The following is a 15,830-nucleotide window of genomic DNA, read 5'->3' as shown; positions in this document are numbered from 1 at the left end:
TGGTAAAAGTTATTGTACTTTAAGTAAAAATAAAAGCTAAAATATCAATCCCAGTTTTGGATTACTTTAATGAACAAAAAAAAAAATGCATATAGCAAAGGATAGTTTCAATCTGCCTACCTCTGGGTTATGGGCCCAGCATGCTTCCAGTGCAGTACTCTGCTGCACATGTAAGTGCAAGAGATCCTGAAGCACTCACTCATCATGCGAAAGTACCAATGTGTTTCTTCATTGGTTGCTGGAAGAAACATCTTACAAAAACTCTCCAGATTATTGACTTTTTAAAGTTTTTCTAGGAAACGTTCTAGATGAATGCTTATTAGTCTTTGTCAGTATGGACTTTTTGCAAAGTGTCTCTGTGGCGCAATCGGTTAGTGTGTTCAGCTATTAATCAAAAGGTTGGTGGTTCAATCCCACCCAGGGACGTAATTGACCTTGTGATCAGATTTTGGTGATATTTAAGTAGACAAGTCAAAATTTCGAAAACCCCTGTTATGGTGTAGGGTACCTGGCCTTCTCTGATGTAATCAGAGTTAGATTTGATTCAGTGATTTTATAAAAACAGCTAGGAAGCACAATTTAGCAGTGGGTTGCAGAGAAAAAGAAATATGCTGGCAAAAAAATCCAATTGACTGATTAAACAGCTCTTCATTTTCTGGCTTTATTTTTATGCTAACAAATTTGTTCTCTGAAAAGTGTCCACAAAGCCAAGTATCTGATTAACATCTTTGTAGGGATGGTTTTTCACCTATTACTAAATTAAACTTGCTTCATTGGAAAGGCAGCAAGATGCATCCTCATTTCAATATCTACTGAAATAATACAGGTTGACACCAGGAAACATTAACGCCACTGCATCCTTGCTGCTTTCTCATGTGGAAGTCTGTTTAATGTGAAAACAAGGTGATATCTAATTAGCACACAGGTAAGGAATTAAGAAAATCTTTATTTAAGGGTGAAGATGTTTCTCACAAAATCGTTGCCCCAATGCATCATTGAAATTCAAGCTGGAAAGATGATTTTAATATATCACTTGTACATTTTGTATTGCTCTTCTGGTGACAATGTAGTTTGCTTTTGTCAATTACCATTTTAATAATCGGGTAAAGAAAATTAATTGGATTTTTGAAAGAAAACAATACTGTCAATATACTATTAAAACAAATTAAAATGGTAAAAGTTATTGTACTTTAAGTAAAAATAAAAGAGCAAAAATATCAATCCCAGTTTTGGATTACTTTAATTAACAAAAAAAAAATGCATATAGCAGAGGATAGTTTCAATCTGCCTACCTCTGGGTTATGGACCCAGCATGCTTCCATTACAGTACTCTGCTGCACATGTAAGTGCAAGAGATCCTGAAGCACTCACTCATCATGGGAAAGTACCAATGTGTTTCTTCATTGGTTGATGGAAGAAACATCTTACAAAAACTCTCCACATTATTGACTTTTTAAAATGTTTCTAGGAATCGTTCTAGATGAATGCTTATTAGCCTTTGTCAGTATATAGTTTTGCAAAGTGTCGCTGTGGCGCAATCAGTTAGTGTGTAAGGCTATTAACCAAAAGGTTGGTGGTTCAATCCCACCCAGGGACTTAATTGACCTTGTTATCAGATTTTGGTGATCTTTAAGTAGACAAGTCAAAATTTCAAACCCCCTGTTATGGTGTAGGGTACCTGGCCTTCTCTGATGTAATCAGAGTTAGATTTGATTCAGTGATTTTATAAAAACAGCTAGGAAGCACAATTTAGCAGTGGGTTGCAGAGAAAAAGAAATATGCTGGCAGAAAAATCCAATTGAGTGATTAAACAGCTCTTCATTTTCTGGCTTTATTTTTATGCTAACTAATTTGTTCTCTGAAAAGTGTCCACAAAGCCAAGTATCTGATTAACATATTTGTAGTGATGGTTTTTCACCTATTACTAAATTAAACTTGCTTCATTGGAAAGGCAGCAAGATGCATCCTCATTTCAATATCTACTGAAATAATACAGGTTGACACCAGGAAACATTAACGCCACTGCATCCTTGCTGCTTTCTCATGTGGAAGTCTGTTTAATGTGAAAACAAGGTGATATCTAATTAGCACACAGGTAAGGAATTAAGAAAATCTTTATTTAAGGGTGAAGATGTTTCTCACAAAATCGTTGCCCCAATGCATCATTGAAATTCAAGCTGGAAAGATGATTTTAATATATCACTTGTACATTTTGTATTGCTCTTCTGGTGACAATGTAGTTTGTTTTTGTCAATTACCATTTTAATAATCGGGTAAAGAAAATTAATTGGATTTTTGAAAGAAAACAATACTGTCAATATACTATTAAAACAAATTAAAATGGTAAAAGTTATTGTACTTTAAGTAAAAATAAAAGCTAAAATATCAATCCCAGTTTTGGATTACTTTAATGAGCAAAAAAAAATGCATATAGCAAAGGATAGTTTCAATCTGCCTACCTCTGGGTTATGGGCCCAGCATGCTTCCAGTGCAGTACTCTGCTGCACATGTTAGTGCAAGAGATCCTGAAGCACTCACTCATCATGCGAAAGTACCAATGTGTTTCTTCATTGGTTGCTGGAAGAAACATCTTACAAAAACTCTCCAGATTATTGACTTTTTAAAGTTTTTCTAGGAAACGATCTAGATGAATGCTTATTAGTCTTTGTCAGTATGTACTTTTTGCAAAGTGTCTCTGTGGCGCAATCGGTTAGTGTGTTCAGCTATTAATCAAAAGGTTGGTGGTTCAATCCCACCCAGGGACGTAATTGACCTTGTGATCAGATTTTGGTGATATTTAAGTAGACAAGTCAAAATTTCGAAAACCCCTGTTATGGTGTAGGGTACCTGGCCTTCTCTGATGTAATCAGAGTTAGATTTGATTCAGTGATTTTATAAAAACAGCTAGGAAGCACAATTTAGCAGTGGGTTGCAGAGAAAAAGAAATATGCTGGCAAAAAAATCCAATTGACTGATTAAACAGCTCTTCATTTTCTGGCTTTATTTTTATGCTAACAAATTTGTTCTCTGAAAAGTGTCCACAAAGCCAAGTATCTGATTAACATATTTGTAGGGATGGTTTTTCACCTATTACTAAATTAAACTTGCTTCATTGGAAAGGCAGCAAGATGCATCCTCATTTCAATATCTACTGAAATAATACAGGTTGACACCAGGAAACATTAACGCCACTGCATCCTTGCTGCTTTCTCATGTGGAAGTCTGTTTAATGTGAAAACAAGGTGATATCTAATTAGCACACAGGTAAGGAATTAAGAAAATCTTTATTTAAGGGTGAAGATGTTTCTCACAAAATCGTTGCCCCAATGCATCATTGAAATTCAAGCTGGAAAGATGATTTTAATATATCACTTGTACATTTTGTATTGCTCTTCTGGTGACAATGTAGTTTGTTTTTGTCAATTACCATTTTAATACTCGGGTAAAGAAAATTAATTGGATTTTTGAAAGAAAACAATACTGTCAATATACTATTAAAACAAATTAAAATGGTAAAAGTTATTGTACTTTAAGTAAAAATAAAAGCTAAAATATCAATCCCAGTTTTGGATTACTTTAATGAACAAAAAAAAAATGCATATAGCAAAGGATAGTTTCAATCTGCCTACCTCTGGGTTATGGGCCCAGCATGCTTCCAGTGCAGTACTCTGCTGCACATGTAAGTGCAAGAGATCCTGAAGCACTCACTCATCATGCGAAAGTACCAATGTGTTTCTTCATTGGTTGCTGGAAGAAACATCTTACAAAAACTCTCCAGATTATTGACTTTTTAAAGTTTTTCTAGGAAACGTTCTAGATGAATGTTTATTAGTCTTTGTCAGTATGTACTTTTTGCAAAGTGTCTCTGTGGCGCAATCGGTTAGTGTGTTCAGCTATTAATCAAAAGGTTGGTGGTTCAATCCCACCCAGGGACGTAATTGACCTTGTGATCAGATTTTGGTGATATTTAAGTAGACAAGTCAAAATTTCGAAAACCCCTGTTATGGTGTAGGGTACCTGGCCTTCTCTGATGTAATCAGAGTTAGATTTGATTCAGTGATTTTATAAAAACAGCTAGGAAGCACAATTTAGCAGTGGGTTGCAGAGAAAAAGAAATATGCTGGCAAAAAAATCCAATTGACTGATTAAACAGCTCTTCATTTTCTGGCTTTATTTTTATGCTAACAAATTTGTTCTCTGAAAAGTGTCCACAAAGCCAAGTATCTGATTAACATCTTTGTAGGGATGGTTTTTCACCTATTACTAAATTAAACTTGCTTCATTGGAAAGGCAGCAAGATGCATCCTCATTTCAATATCTACTGAAATAATACAGGTTGACACCAGGAAACATTAACGCCACTGCATCCTTGCTGCTTTCTCATGTGGAAGTCTGTTTAATGTGAAAACAAGGTGATATCTAATTAGCACACAGGTAAGGAATTAAGAAAATCTTTATTTAAGGGTGAAGATGTTTCTCACAAAATCGTTGCCCCAATGCATCATTGAAATTCAAGCTGGAAAGATGATTTTAATATATCACTTGTACATTTTGTATTGCTCTTCTGGTGACAATGTAGTTTGCTTTTGTCAATTACCATTTTAATAATCGGGTAAAGAAAATTAATTGGATTTTTGAAAGAAAACAATACTGTCAATATACTATTAAAACAAATTAAAATGGTAAAAGTTATTGTACTTTAAGTAAAAATAAAAGAGCAAAAATATCAATCCCAGTTTTGGATTACTTTAATTAACAAAAAAAAATGCATATAGCAGAGGATAGTTTCAATCTGCCTACCTCTGGGTTATGGACCCAGCATGCTTCCATTACAGTACTCTGCTGCACATGTAAGTGCAAGAGATCCTGAAGCACTCACTCATCATGGGAAAGTACCAATGTGTTTCTTCATTGGTTGATGGAAGAAACATCATACAAAAACTCTCCACATTATTGACTTTTTAAAATGTTTCTAGGAATCGTTCTAGATGAATGCTTATTAGCCTTTGTCAGTATGTACTTTTGCAAAGTGTCGCGGTGGCGCAATCAGTTAGTGTGTAAGGCTATTAACCAAAAGGTTGGTGGTTCAATCCCACCCAGGGACTTAATTGACCTTGTTATCAGATTTTGGTGATCTTTAAGTAGACAAGTCAAAATTTCAAACCCCCTGTTATGGTGTAGGGTACCTGGCCTTCTCTGATGTAATCAGAGTTAGATTTGATTCAGTGATTTTATAAAAACAGCTAGGAAGCACAATTTAGCAGTGGGTTGCAGAGAAAAAGAAAAATGCTGGCAGAAAAATCCAATTGAGTGATTAAACAGCTCTTCATTTTCTGGCTTTATTTTTATGCTAACTAATTTGTTCTCTGAAAAGTGTCCACAAAGCCAAGTATCTGATTAACATATTTGTAGGGATGGTTTTTCACCTATTACTAAATTAAACTTGCTTCATTGGAAAGGCAGCAAGATGCATCCTCATTTCAATATCTACTGAAATAATACAGGTTGACACCAGGAAACATTAACGCCACTGCATCCTTGCTGCTTTCTCATGTGGAAGTCTGTTTAATGTGAAAACAAGGTGATATCTAATTAGCACACAGGTAAGGAATTAAGAAAATCTTTATTTAAGGGTGAAGATGTTTCTCACAAAATCGTTGCCCCAATGCATCATTGAAATTCAAGCTGGAAAGATGATTTTAATATATCACTTGTACATTTTGTATTGCTCTTCTGGTGACAATGTAGTTTGTTTTTGTCAATTACCATTTTAATAATAGGGTAAAGAAAATTAAGTGGATTTTTGAAAGAAAACAATACTGTCAATATACTATTAAAACAAATTAAAATGGTAAAAGTTATTGTACTTTAAGTAAAAATAAAAGCTAAAATATCAATCCCAGTTTTGGATTACTTTAATGAACAAAAAAAAATGCATATAGCAAAGGATAGTTTCAATCTGCCTACCTCTGGGTTATGGACCCAGCATGCTTCCATTGCAGTACTCTGCTGCACATGTAAGTGCAAGAGATCCTGAAGCACTCACTCATCATGCGAAAGTACCAATGTGTTTCTTCATTGGTTGCTGGAAGAAACATCTTACAAACACTCTCCAGATTATTGACTTTTTAAAGTTTTTCTAGGAAACGTTCTAGATGAATGCTTATTAGTCTTTGTCAGTATATAGTTTTTGCAAAGTGTCTCTGTGGCGCAATCGGTTAGTGTGTTCAGCTATTAATCAAAAGGTTGGTGGTTCAATCCCACCCAGGGACGTAATTGACCTTGTGATCAGATTTTGGTGATATTTAAGTAGACAAGTCAAAATTGCAAACCCCCTCTTATGGTGTAGGGTACCTGGCCTTCTCTGATGTAATCAGAGTTAGATTTGATTCAGTGATTTTATAAAAACAGCTAGGAAGCACAATTTAGCAGTGGGTTGCAGAGAAAAAGAAATATGCTGGCAGAAAAATCCAATTGAATGATTAAACAGCTCTTCATTTTCTGGCTTTATTTTTATGCTAACTAATTTGTTCTCTGAAAAGTGTCCACAAAGCCAAGTATCTGATTAACATATTTGTAGTGATGGTTTTTCACCTATTACTAAATTAAACTTGCTTCATTGGAAAGGCAGCAAGATGCATCCTCATTTCAATATCTACTGAAATAATACAGGTTGACACCAGGAAACATTAACGCCACTGCATCCTTGCTGCTTTCTCATGTGGAAGTCTGTTTAATGTGAAAACAAGGTGATATCTAATTAGCACACAGGTAAGGAATTAAGAAAATCTTTATTTAAGGGTGAAGATGTTTCTCACAAAATCGTTGCCCCAATGCATCATTGAAATTCAAGCTGGAAAGATGATTTTAATATATCACTTGTACATTTTGTATTGCTCTTCTGGTGACAATGTAGTTTGTTTTTGTCAATTACCATTTTAATAATCGGGTAAAGAAAATTAATTGGATTTTTGAAAGAAAACAATACTGTCAATATACTATTAGAAAAAATTAAAATGGTAAAAGTTATTGTACTTTAAGTAAAAATAAAAGCTAAAATATCAATCCCAGTTTTGGATTACTTTAATGAACAAAAAAAAATGCATATAGCAAAGGATAGTTTCAATCTGCCTACCTCTGGGTTATGGGCCCAGCATGCTTCCAGTGCAGTACTCTGCTGCACATGTAAGTGCAAGAGATCCTGAAGCACTCACTCATCATGCGAAAGTACCAATGTGTTTCTTCATTGGTTGCTGGAAGAAACATCTTACAAAAACTCTCCAGATTATTGACTTTTTAAAGTTTTTCTAGGAAACGTTCTAGATGAATGCTTATTAGTCTTTGTCAGTATGTACTTTTTGCAAAGTGTCTCTGTGGCGCAATCGGTTAGTGTGTTCAGCTATTAATCAAAAGGTTGGTGGTTCAATCCCACCCAGGGACGTAATTGACCTTGTGATCAGATTTTGGTGATATTTAAGTAGACAAGTCAAAATTTCGAAAACCCCTGTTATGGTGTAGGGTACCTGGCCTTCTCTGATGTAATCAGAGTTAGATTTGATTCAGTGATTTTATAAAAACAGCTAGGAAGCACAATTTAGCAGTGGGTTGCAGAGAAAAAGAAATATGCTGGCAAAAAAATCCAATTGACTGATTAAACAGCTCTTCATTTTCTGGCTTTATTTTTATGCTAACAAATTTGTTCTCTGAAAAGTGTCCACAAAGCCAAGTATCTGATTAACATCTTTGTAGGGATGGTTTTTCACCTATTACTAAATTAAACTTGCTTCATTGGAAAGGCAGCAAGATGCATCCTCATTTCAATATCTACTGAAATAATACAGGTTGACACCAGGAAACATTAACGCCACTGCATCCTTGCTGCTTTCTCATGTGGAAGTCTGTTTAATGTGAAAACAAGGTGATATCTAATTAGCACACAGGTAAGGAATTAAGAAAATCTTTATTTAAGGGTGAAGATGTTTCTCACAAAATCGTTGCCCCAATGCATCATTGAAATTCAAGCTGGAAAGATGATTTTAATATATCACTTGTACATTTTGTATTGCTCTTCTGGTGACAATGTAGTTTGTTTTTGTCAATTACCATTTTAATACTCGGGTAAAGAAAATTAATTGGATTTTTGAAAGAAAACAATACTGTCAATATACTATTAAAACAAATTAAAATGGTAAAAGTTATTGTACTTTAAGTAAAAATAAAAGCTAAAATATCAATCCCAGTTTTGGATTACTTTAATGAACAAAAAAAAAATGCATATAGCAAAGGATAGTTTCAATCTGCCTACCTCTGGGTTATGGGCCCAGCATGCTTCCAGTGCAGTACTCTGCTGCACATGTAAGTGCAAGAGATCCTGAAGCACTCACTCATCATGCGAAAGTACCAATGTGTTTCTTCATTGGTTGCTGGAAGAAACATCTTACAAAAACTCTCCAGATTATTGACTTTTTAAAGTTTTTCTAGGAAACGTTCTAGATGAATGCTTATTAGTCTTTGTCAGTATGTACTTTTTGCAAAGTGTCTCTGTGGCGCAATCGGTTAGTGTGTTCAGCTATTAATCAAAAGGTTGGTGGTTCAATCCCACCCAGGGACGTAATTGACCTTGTGATCAGATTTTGGTGATATTTAAGTAGACAAGTCAAAATTTCGAAAACCCCTGTTATGGTGTAGGGTACCTGGCCTTCTCTGATGTAATCAGAGTTAGATTTGATTCAGTGATTTTATAAAAACAGCTAGGAAGCACAATTTAGCAGTGGGTTGCAGAGAAAAAGAAATATGCTGGCAAAAAAATCCAATTGACTGATTAAACAGCTCTTCATTTTCTGGCTTTATTTTTATGCTAACAAATTTGTTCTCTGAAAAGTGTCCACAAAGCCAAGTATCTGATTAACATCTTTGTAGGGATGGTTTTTCACCTATTACTAAATTAAACTTGCTTCATTGGAAAGGCAGCAAGATGCATCCTCATTTCAATATCTACTGAAATAATACAGGTTGACACCAGGAAACATTAACGCCACTGCATCCTTGCTGCTTTCTCATGTGGAAGTCTGTTTAATGTGAAAACAAGGTGATATCTAATTAGCACACAGGTAAGGAATTAAGAAAATCTTTATTTAAGGGTGAAGATGTTTCTCACAAAATCGTTGCCCCAATGCATCATTGAAATTCAAGCTGGAAAGATGATTTTAATATATCACTTGTACATTTTGTATTGCTCTTCTGGTGACAATGTAGTTTGCTTTTGTCAATTACCATTTTAATAATCGGGTAAAGAAAATTAATTGGATTTTTGAAAGAAAACAATACTGTCAATATACTATTAAAACAAATTAAAATGGTAAAAGTTATTGTACTTTAAGTAAAAATAAAAGAGCAAAAATATCAATCCCAGTTTTGGATTACTTTAATTAACAAAAAAAAAATGCATATAGCAGAGGATAGTTTCAATCTGCCTACCTCTGGGTTATGGACCCAGCATGCTTCCATTACAGTACTCTGCTGCACATGTAAGTGCAAGAGATCCTGAAGCACTCACTCATCATGGGAAAGTACCAATGTGTTTCTTCATTGGTTGATGGAAGAAACATCATACAAAAACTCTCCACATTATTGACTTTTTAAAATGTTTCTAGGAATCGTTCTAGATGAATGCTTATTAGCCTTTGTCAGTATGGACTTTTGCAAAGTGTCGCGGTGGCGCAATCAGTTAGTGTGTAAGGCTATTAACCAAAAGGTTGGTGGTTCAATCCCACCCAGGGACTTAATTGACCTTGTTATCAGATTTTGGTGATCTTTAAGTAGACAAGTCAAAATTTCAAACCCCCTGTTATGGTGTAGGGTACCTGGCCTTCTCTGATGTAATCAGAGTTAGATTTGATTCAGTGATTTTATAAAAACAGCTAGGAAGCACAATTTAGCAGTGGGTTGCAGAGAAAAAGAAAAATGCTGGCAGAAAAATCCAATTGAGTGATTAAACAGCTCTTCATTTTCTGGCTTTATTTTTATGCTAACTAATTTGTTCTCTGAAAAGTGTCCACAAAGCCAAGTATCTGATTAACATATTTGTAGGGATGGTTTTTCACCTATTACTAAATTAAACTTGCTTCATTGGAAAGGCAGCAAGATGCATCCTCATTTCAATATCTACTGAAATAATACAGGTTGACACCAGGAAACATTAACGCCACTGCATCCTTGCTGCTTTCTCATGTGGAAGTCTGTTTAATGTGAAAACAAGGTGATATCTAATTAGCACACAGGTAAGGAATTAAGAAAATCTTTATTTAAGGGTGAAGATGTTTCTCACAAAATCGTTGCCCCAATGCATCATTGAAATTCAAGCTGGAAAGATGATTTTAATATATCACTTGTACATTTTGTATTGCTCTTCTGGTGACAATGTAGTTTGTTTTTGTCAATTACCATTTTAATAATAGGGTAAAGAAAATTAAGTGGATTTTTGAAAGAAAACAATACTGTCAATATACTATTAAAACAAATTAAAATGGTAAAAGTTATTGTACTTTAAGTAAAAATAAAAGCTAAAATATCAATCCCAGTTTTGGATTACTTTAATGAACAAAAAAAAATGCATATAGCAAAGGATAGTTTCAATCTGCCTACCTCTGGGTTGTGGACCCAGCATGCTTCCATTGCAGTACTCTGCTGCACATGTAAGTGCAAGAGATCCTGAAGCACTCACTCATCATGCGAAAGTACCAATGTGTTTCTTCATTGGTTGCTGGAAGAAACATCTTACAAACACTCTCCAGATTATTGACTTTTTAAAGTTTTTCTAGGAAACGTTCTAGATGAATGCTTATTAGTCTTTGTCAGTATATACTTTTTGCAAAGTGTCTCTGTGGCGCAATCGGTTAGTGTGTTCAGCTATTAATCAAAAGGTTGGTGGTTCAATCCCACCCAGGGACGTAATTGACCTTGTGATCAGATTTTGGTGATATTTAAGTAGACAAGTCAAAATTGCAAACCCCCTCTTATGGTGTAGGGTACCTGGCCTTCTCTGATGTAATCAGAGTTAGATTTGATTCAGTGATTTTATAAAAACAGCTAGGAAGCACAATTTAGCAGTGGGTTGCAGAGAAAAAGAAATATGCTGGCAGAAAAATCCAATTGAATGATTAAACAGCTCTTCATTTTCTGGCTTTATTTTTATGCTAACTAATTTGTTCTCTGAAAAGTGTCCACAAAGCCAAGTATCTGATTAACATATTTGTAGTGATGGTTTTTCACCTATTACTAAATTAAACTTGCTTCATTGGAAAGGCAGCAAGATGCATCCTCATTTCAATATCTACTGAAATAATACAGGTTGACACCAGGAAACATTAACGCCACTGCATCCTTGCTGCTTTCTCATGTGGAAGTCTGTTTAATGTGAAAACAAGGTGATATCTAATTAGCACACAGGTAAGGAATTAAGAAAATCTTTATTTAAGGGTGAAGATGTTTCTCACAAAATCGTTGCCCCAATGCATCATTGAAATTCAAGCTGGAAAGATGATTTTAATATATCACTTGTACATTTTGTATTGCTCTTCTGGTGACAATGTAGTTTGTTTTTGTCAATTACCATTTTAATAATCGGGTAAAGAAAATTAATTGGATTTTTGAAAGAAAACAATACTGTCAATATACTATTAGAAAAAATTAAAATGGTAAAAGTTATTGTACTTTAAGTAAAAATAAAAGCTAAAATATCAATCCCAGTTTTGGATTACTTTAATGAACAAAAAAAAAATGCATATAGCAAAGGATAGTTTCAATCTGCCTACCTCTGGGTTATGGGCCCAGCATGCTTCCAGTGCAGTACTCTGCTGCACATGTAAGTGCAAGAGATCCTGAAGCACTCACTCATCATGCGAAAGTACCAATGTGTTTCTTCATTGGTTGCTGGAAGAAACATCTTACAAAAACTCTCCAGATTATTGACTTTTTAAAGTTTTTCTAGGAAACGTTCTAGATGAATGCTTATTAGTCTTTGTCAGTATGTACTTTTTGCAAAGTGTCTCTGTGGCGCAATCGGTTAGTGTGTTCAGCTATTAATCAAAAGGTTGGTGGTTCAATCCCACCCAGGGACGTAATTGATCTTGTGATCAGATTTTGGTGATATTTAAGTAGACAAGTCAAAATTTCGAAAACCCCTGTTATGGTGTAGGGTACCTGGCCTTCTCTGATGTAATCAGAGTTAGATTTGATTCAGTGATTTTATAAAAACAGCTAGGAAGCACAATTTAGCAGTGGGTTGCAGAGAAAAAGAAATATGCTGGCAAAAAAATCCAATTGACTGATTAAACAGCTCTTCATTTTCTGGCTTTATTTTTATGCTAACAAATTTGTTCTCTGAAAAGTGTCCACAAAGCCAAGTATCTGATTAACATCTTTGTAGGGATGGTTTTTCACCTATTACTAAATTAAACTTGCTTCATTGGAAAGGCAGCAAGATGCATCCTCATTTCAATATCTACTGAAATAATACAGGTTGACACCAGGAAACATTAACGCCACTGGATCCTTGCTGCTTTCTCATGTGGAAGTCTGTTTAATGTGAAAACAAGGTGATATCTAATTAGCACACAGGTAAGGAATTAAGAAAATCTTTATTTAAGGGTGAAGATGTTTCTCACAAAATCGTTGCCCCAATGCATCATTGAAATTCAAGCTGGAAAGATGATTTTAATATATCACTTGTACATTTTGTATTGCTCTTCTGGTGACAATGTAGTTTGCTTTTGTCAATTACCATTTTAATAATCGGGTAAAGAAAATTAATTGGATTTTTGAAAGAAAACAATACTGTCAATATACTATTAAAACAAATTAAAATGGTAAAAGTTATTGTACTTTAAGTAAAAATAAAAGAGCAAAAATATCAATCCCAGTTTTGGATTACTTTAATTAACAAAAAAAAAATGCATATAGCAGAGGATAGTTTCAATCTGCCTACCTCTTGGTTATGGACCCAGCATGCTTCCATTACAGTACTCTGCTGCACATGTAAGTGCAAGAGATCCTGAAGCACTCACTCATCATGGGAAAGTACCAATGTGTTTCTTCATTGGTTGATGGAAGAAACATCATACAAAAACTCTCCACATTATTGACTTTTTAAAATGTTTCTAGGAATCGTTCTAGATGAATGCTTATTAGCCTTTGTCAGTATGTACTTTTGCAAAGTGTCGCGGTGGCGCAATCAGTTAGTGTGTAAGGCTATTAACCAAAAGGTTGGTGGTTCAATCCCACCCAGGGACTTAATTGACCTTGTTATCAGATTTTGGTGATCTTTAAGTAGACAAGTCAAAATTTCAAACCCCCTGTTATGGTGTAGGGTACCTGGCCTTCTCTGATGTAATCAGAGTTAGATTTGATTCAGTGATTTTATAAAAACAGCTAGGAAGCACAATTTAGCAGTGGGTTGCAGAGAAAAAGAAAAATGCTGGCAGAAAAATCCAATTGAGTGATTAAACAGCTCTTCATTTTCTGGCTTTATTTTTATGCTAACTAATTTGTTCTCTGAAAAGTGTCCACAAAGCCAAGTATCTGATTAACATATTTGTAGGGATGGTTTTTCACCTATTACTAAATTAAACTTGCTTCATTGGAAAGGCAGCAAGATGCATCCTCATTTCAATATCTACTGAAATAATACAGGTTGACACCAGGAAACATTAACGCCACTGCATCCTTGCTGCTTTCTCATGTGGAAGTCTGTTTAATGTGAAAACAAGGTGATATCTAATTAGCACACAGGTAAGGAATTAAGAAAATCTTTATTTAAGGGTGAAGATGTTTCTCACAAAATCGTTGCCCCAATGCATCATTGAAATTCAAGCTGGAAAGATGATTTTAATATATCACTTGTACATTTTGTATTGCTCTTCTGGTGACAATGTAGTTTGTTTTTGTCAATTACCATTTTAATAATCGGGTAAAGAAAATTAATTGGATTTTTGAAAGAAAACAATACTGTCAATATACTATTAAAAAAAATTAAAATGGTAAAAGTTATTGTACTTTAAGTAAAAATAAAAGCTAAAATATCAATCCCAGTTTTGGATTACTTTAATGAACAAAAAAAAAATGCATATAGCAAAGGATAGTTTCAATCTGCCTACCTCTGGGTTATGGGCCCAGCATGCTTCCAGTGCAGTACTCTGCTGCACATGTAAGTGCAAGAGATCCTGAAGCACTCACTCATCATGCGAAAGTACCAATGTGTTTCTTCATTGGTTGCTGGAAGAAACATCTTACAAAAACTCTCCAGATTATTGACTTTTTAAAGTTTTTCTAGGAAACGTTCTAGATGAATGCTTATTAGTCTTTGTCAGTATGTACTTTTTGCAAAGTGTCTCTGTGGCGCAATCGGTTAGTGTGTTCAGCTATTAATCAAAAGGTTGGTGGTTCAATCCCACCCAGGGATGTAATTAACCTTGTGATCAGATTTTGGTGATATTTAAGTAGACAAGTCAAAATTTCGAAAACCCCTGTTATGGTGTAGGGTACCTGGCCTTCTCTGATGTAATCAGAGTTAGATTTGATTCAGTGATTTTATAAAAACAGCTAGGAAGCACAATTTAGCAGTGGGTTGCAGAGAAAAAGAAATATGCTGGCAAAAAAATCCAATTGACTGATTAAACAGCTCTTCATTTTCTGGCTTTATTTTTATGCTAACAAATTTGTTCTCTGAAAAGTGTCCACAAAGCCAAGTATCTGATTAACATCTTTGTAGGGATGGTTTTTCACCTATTACTAAATTAAACTTGCTTCATTGGAAAGGCAGCAAGATGCATCCTCATTTCAATATCTACTGAAATAATACAGGTTGACACCAGGAAACATTAACGCCACTGCATCCTTGCTGCTTTCTCATGTGGAAGTCTGTTTAATGTGAAAACAAGGTGATATCTAATTAGCACACAGGTAAGGAATTAAGAAAATCTTTATTTAAGGGTGAAGATGTTTCTCACAAAATCGTTGCCCCAATGCATCATTGAAATTCAAGCTGGAAAGATGATTTTAATATATCACTTGTACATTTTGTATTGCTCTTCTGGTGACAATGTAGTTTGCTTTTGTCAATTACCATTTTAATAATCGGGTAAAGAAAATTAATTGGATTTTTGAAAGAAAACAATACTGTCAATATACTATTAAAACAAATTAAAATGGTAAAAGTTATTGTACTTTAAGTAAAAATTAAAGAGCAAAAATATCAATCCCAGTTTTGGATTACTTTAATTAACAAAAAAAAAATGCATATAGCAGAGGATAGTTTCAATCTGCCTACCTCTGGGTTATGGACCCAGCATGCTTCCATTACAGTACTCTGCTGCACATGTAAGTGCAAGAGATCCTGAAGCACTCACTTATCATGGGAAAGTACCAATGTGTTTCTTCATTGGTTGATGGAAGAAACATCATACAAAAACTCTCCACATTATTGACTTTTTAAAATGTTTCTAGGAATCGTTCTAGATGAATGCTTATTAGCCTTTGTCAGTATGTTCTTTTGCAAAGTGTCGCGGTGGCGCAATCAGTTAGTGTGTAAGGCTATTAACCAAAAGGTTGGTGGTTCAATCCCACCCAGGGACTTAATTGACCTTGTTATCAGATTTTGGTGATCTTTAAGTAGACAAGTCAAAATTTCGAAAACCCCTGTTATGGTGTAGGGTACCTGGCCTTCTCTGATGTAATCAGAGTTAGATTTGATTCAGTGATTTTATAAAAACAGCTAGGAAGCACAATTTAGCAGTGGGTTGCAGAGAAAAAGAAATATGCTGGCAAAAAAATCC

This window comes from Pseudophryne corroboree, unplaced genomic scaffold (assembly GCF_028390025.1).
Source record: "Pseudophryne corroboree isolate aPseCor3 unplaced genomic scaffold, aPseCor3.hap2 scaffold_337, whole genome shotgun sequence".
In the NCBI taxonomy this organism is placed as follows: Eukaryota; Metazoa; Chordata; class Amphibia; order Anura; family Myobatrachidae; genus Pseudophryne; species Pseudophryne corroboree.
Note: the sequence above shows the minus strand (reverse complement) of the source record.